Source organism: Vombatus ursinus, unplaced genomic scaffold (assembly GCF_900497805.2).
Source record: "Vombatus ursinus unplaced genomic scaffold, bare-nosed wombat genome assembly UNPS02010284.1, whole genome shotgun sequence".
NCBI classification, from domain to species: domain Eukaryota; kingdom Metazoa; phylum Chordata; class Mammalia; order Diprotodontia; family Vombatidae; genus Vombatus; species Vombatus ursinus.
The window spans coordinates 8,112,728-8,118,062 of NW_020950062.1; the positions used below are offsets into that span (position 1 = coordinate 8,112,728).

The 5,335-nt window shown below is 38.1% G+C and overlaps 1 protein-coding gene across 1 annotated transcript in view; it reads right to left on the minus strand.

The window, feature by feature from the left end:
- AARD (alanine and arginine rich domain containing protein) overlaps positions 1 to 5,335 on the minus strand; it is a 9,414-nt gene that overhangs the window by 3,481 nt on the left and 598 nt on the right. The gene's annotated exons all lie outside the window — the stretch shown is intronic.

The window sequence follows — 5,335 nt, forward strand, 5'->3', positions numbered from 1 at the left end:
ATAGATAGATAGATAGATAGATAGATAGATAGATAGATAGATAGATAGATAGATAGATAAAGGCAGCTAGGTGGTACAGTGGTTAGAGCATTGGGCCTAGAGTAAGGAAGACCTGAAGTTAAAGCTAGCTTCAGACATTTATTAGCTGTGTGACTCTAGCAAGTCACTTAACCACTGTCTGTCTCAGGTTTCTCAATTATAAAACTGGGAAAATAATAACACTTGCCTCCCAGGGTTGTTTAGAACACAAAATGAAATAATATTTGTAAAGCACACCTTAAAGTGCTAAATAAATGCTATTATTATAAATAACTATGTATTAGTTGCCTATTTTTTAAAAATGTGTTATTAAGCACCTATTAAGTACAGGACAATGAGATAAATATTGGTCGTACAAATTCAAAAAAGAAACTCCTTGTCCTCAAAGATCTAACTTTCTATTGGGGGATTGATATAACAGGCTCACAGATAAGTAAATACAAGGAAATTTTAAGAGAGAGAGAAAGACAGAAAGATCATTAACAGCTGAAGGGATTCAGGGTACGTTGAACCCTGAAGGAACATGTAGATTCTAAGAAGAAAGATCAGGAGGGGATTCATTTCACCCTTAGGAGACAGCATGATTTACAATTGTGCAGAGTCAGGAAATGTAATGCTGATATCAAAGAAAGTCGTCATCCAGTTTGTTCAGAACTGAAAATACATAGAAAGAAGTAATGTGAGACGAAGTTGCGAAGGCAGATTGGAGTCAGAATGTGAATGGTTTTAAATACCAAGCTGAAACCGGTTGTATTTTATCCCAGGGCAACAGGGAACCAGTGAACAAGAGTATCATGGTCTGACTCTTATGCATTTTGGCAGCTGTGTGGAGAGACATGGAATTGGAGAAAAGAAAAAATGGAAACCAGGAGACCAATTATAGTAGTTTAGATGGAAGATGATAAAGGCCTGAACTACAGTGACTATGTGAGTGGACAGAAAGGGCAGATTCAAGAGATGTCAGGAGGCATGAAAAACAAGATTTGACAAATGACTGAATGGGGGTAAGTGTGAGAGTAGCAAGAGAAAAGAAAAGTCAAGAAAGATTCTGAGGCTTTAAACCTGGGTCGCTGGAAGGATGTAGTGCTGGAACAGGGAAGAGGAAAGTTTGGAAGATGGGCAAATTTGGAAGGAAAGAGAATGAAAATGTTTTGGACATGTTGCATTTGATATTCTGACAGGCTATCCAAGATGGAAAAGGGTGTAGACCAATAGACAGTTGGTAATGTGGGACATGAGAAAGATTAGAACTAAATTTGTAGATTTGAAAGACATGTAGAAACATTTGCATTAAAATAATGATTAGAATAGCTATTTCAAGTGATGAGATGGAGAATTAGGGAAGAATAAAAAGACTGTCATACCTCAGTAATGGCAAAATTGAGATTGGATAACATGAGTTTGCTTGACACAGTCGGCACAGTTGTGTGATTCCCTCCAATTGTGTTCAGTAACATGAAGAAAGAAACAGAGAATGTATATGGTATGTTTGAGGACTAGAAGAATGTGAATAGCAGTAAGACTAGATGGCAATAATTCAAGGATGGAGGACAAAGTATAGTTGAACTGATGAACTATGGGATCAAAACTGTGAAGAAACAATGGGAAAGCCAGAGGAGGTGTGATAGATTGTGTGAACAAAGGATAGAGGGACTTAACATCACAGTAAGGACAAAGAGTGGGTTTATGAGGAGTGAAGCACAAGGAAAGATGGAAGAATAGATGACTATAATAAGACAAAAAGAATTTCATAGCTCGGGAAGATGGAAATAGCATTGATATGGATGATGGTGAGACATACCTATAACAACCCTTATGAGTAAAGACATAGTTCATGGGAGGTGAAGAGGCTGAGATAGCTAGGTGTCATGTTGGATGAAGTGCTGGGTTTGAAGTCAAGCTGAACTGAGTTCAAATTCTGCCCCAGACAATTACTAGCTATGTGACCATAGGCTAGTCACAAATTCTCTGCCTCAGTATCCTCATCTATACAATGAAAGCACTGAACACTATGGCCTCTAGGATCTCTTATGATCCTATGAACTGGAAGGGGAATATCAACATGCCTATTGTCCCTTCAATACAACACGTCCTCCTAATATACAACATGTATATTATGAAGGCAAGGGTAAGGACACAAAGGAAAACTGTTACTCAGGTACTGAATTATCTAAGAAAGATGATCAGAAAAGCAAAACCTAACAAATGGGTTTTAATACTGATTTTTAAATTAGAATAGACACTTTAAAAATCTACAAGTAATTTGCAAAATCAATTTTAGCTATTAGTCTCTTCTATCTTTTAAATCTTTCAAGCAGAGGTGTTCAATCATTTATTCAACGAATACTTATTGAATGTTTATTATTTGCAAAGTGCTAGTCACAAGATTACAATATTTCAGTTTAACCCATTTATATCCCCAGTGATTAAGCATCCCATTAAATTGGTCCAGCAGTTACATACTTACAGAGTGTTGATGCAGATAAACATCAGAGCTCAGAATTTATTAGGAAGCCAAGACAGAGAAATCACCAGTTTTTTCATTTATCCTAAATTGTTTATTGCTATAAAAAGCTCTTGTTTTCAACACCAATGTGCTTCCACTGAAGCTCTATGGCTGCAGACCATGGAATGTCATCAAAGAATTAAAATGACAAATAAACCAAAGAACAATAGCACAATGTATGGTGGTCATAAGCATGTTGCCAACCATGACTTGTGCATGAGAAGAAATGGAGAAAACTTCACTGAGGTTATGTATTACTAGAAGAAAAGAGCTAGATATGTGAAAATACATGACAACAGAGAACCCAAGTGGCACACTGAGACAATTGAGACAGTAAAAAGAAAGGAGGGGCAGATCCTGTTGGGCAGATCCTCCATGGAGAATTGATGGGAAAATGTAGTCAAGAGTCATAAAGGATGCAAAGGTATTGAAGGAGCTACAATCTAAACCAGTGGAAGGAGTACCACGTCACTGAAACTAAGGCTCTACTCAATTATATGTCCTGATCAGAAAATGCCACAAAGATAAGAAATAAGAACCAAAGCAAAAGTTCTAAATAATCCAATAGTTGGGAAATCATTCCCAGAATAAGTTTATTTACAAATAGCAAGTTAATCTTGCAAATGTTTCAAGTGAATGAGTTGATACCTAATCCTTCTTCCCATCTGGCCGAATTCAATCTATTTCCATAACCTCAATCACCTGTACTGCACCCAGACACTGTTCATAAAAATTAGCTGTAGTGGAAATTTCTAGATGGTTTGTTTCGCCTGGGACAATCATTTGTTTCCTACTAAAAATGTCTCTCTGCTTTCTTGACTGCTCAGAGGTCCACGTAGAAAATCTGGTGTTCTCTAAGTTTGTTTTAAGAATATTATTGTGATTTTGGACACAAATAATCATAGCCCTGAAATTCATAGGATCATAGACTCAGCACTGGAAGGAATCTCAGACATCCTCTAGACCAACTCCCTAATTTTCCATATGTGGAAACTAAAGCTCAGAAACATTAGTGATTTATCTAAGGTCATACAAGTCATCAGAAGTAGGATGTGAACCCTGGCCCTCTGACTCCCAATCCATCACTCTTTCCACTGTGCCTTCCCTATTGTGCAAAAAATAAAAAATCTGAAGTGTTTTAAAATAGACTGATGGATGGGACAACGAGATGGCACACATAGCCCTGGATAAAGCACAGGCCCTGGAGTCAGGAGGACCTGAGTTCAAATCTGGCCTCAGACACATAATACTTCCTAGCTGTGTGACTCTGGGCAAGTCACTTACCCTAATTGCCTCTCTTAAAAAAAATTAGACTGATGGAAGAAACTTAACTTCTGAAGATTGCAATACCATGAAATTTAACGGAGAAAAGCACCATTTTGCTAAGTAGAATTCTTCATTATCACTCAATAAGCGTTTGTTAGGTACCTACTAAGTGCTAATAGCACGAACTATTTCATTTTTGTCTTTATACCTCTAGCTTCTACCACTTAGTAGGTATGAAGCTTCTAGCACTTAGCAGGTGCAGCACTTTACACTTTATAGAAGTATAAAGACAAAAATGAAATAGCTCATGACCTTAAAGAATGTATTTTCTATCTGGAGAGACAACATGCCTAAATATGTACGGAATGTCTACAAGGTAACAGGGAGAGAGGGAGAGAGAGATACACACATACACACTACCAGCTAGGTATTCAGAGGATTCAACATTTCTGTTTGAACTCCAGCAAGGACCCTTTGGTAACTTTCTGTACTCTGATTTGGACCAAAAATTAAATCTGAAATACCTGATTTGCTTGTTAAACATTTTACCTCCATTACTGAACTACTGAAAAGGAGAATGGATACTGCCAACTCTGCAGATTGGAGAAATAATTCTATGTCATTAAATTATTTCCAATTTTCTAAAACATTAGTTTCCAAGAAAAGCAAGAGGATGAATATGGCTCAAGGTCTGCCGTGTGCAGATAGGCAGTCACAATCATCACTAGCCAGCCAGTCCCTCATTTGTTCACAGTATCATAGATGTAGAACTGTGAAGAACCCTAAAGACCATCTAGTCCTTTAACAGATGGGGAAACTGAGGATCAGGGAGGCTGTAACTTGCCCGAGTTCACCCAGGTGATAAGTATCAGAGATGGGATTTGAATCCATACTGTTGAAATTCTACAGGTAGTATTGAAGTTTATCTGCCATTTGAATCTGGATCTTTCAACCAGAATTAATCATTATGAAAAATAAACATAAAAGGCAAAGCTAAGGTAGTGAGGTAAGAATCAGAAGACCTAGGCCACAGGTTCCCCACCCCTGTCTTGGTTCAAATTCTGGTTCTGTCACATTTGTAGCTGGTGAGCCCTCAGGCAAAGCACAGCTTCTTTGGTGTTCTCAGTGTCTTAAGGGGTGGATCTGATGACCTCTACATTACCTTTCAACTCTAAATCTATGATCCTTTATAACTTATGACTAGAGAATTTGCCACCTGTTCGGAGTATAACTAATTACCCTGGTAGTACTCTGGAATCTTTGTACCATTTTTCCTTCCAAAGGATGGAAGAGTGGCTAAGTGAGAATGACTAAAGATTCTTTGGGATGTTAACCTGTTGACTAGATGATGAGATGATGAGATGATGGCTGTAGATAAAGGCAGGCCACTCCTCCTCCAGCCTCACCCTTTCCAGGAATTCCTGCTCTCTCTCTCTCTCTCTCTCTCTCTCTCTCTCTCTCTCTCTCTCTCTCTCTCTCTCTCTCTCTGTCTCTCTCTCTGTCTCTCTGTCTCTCTGTCTCTGT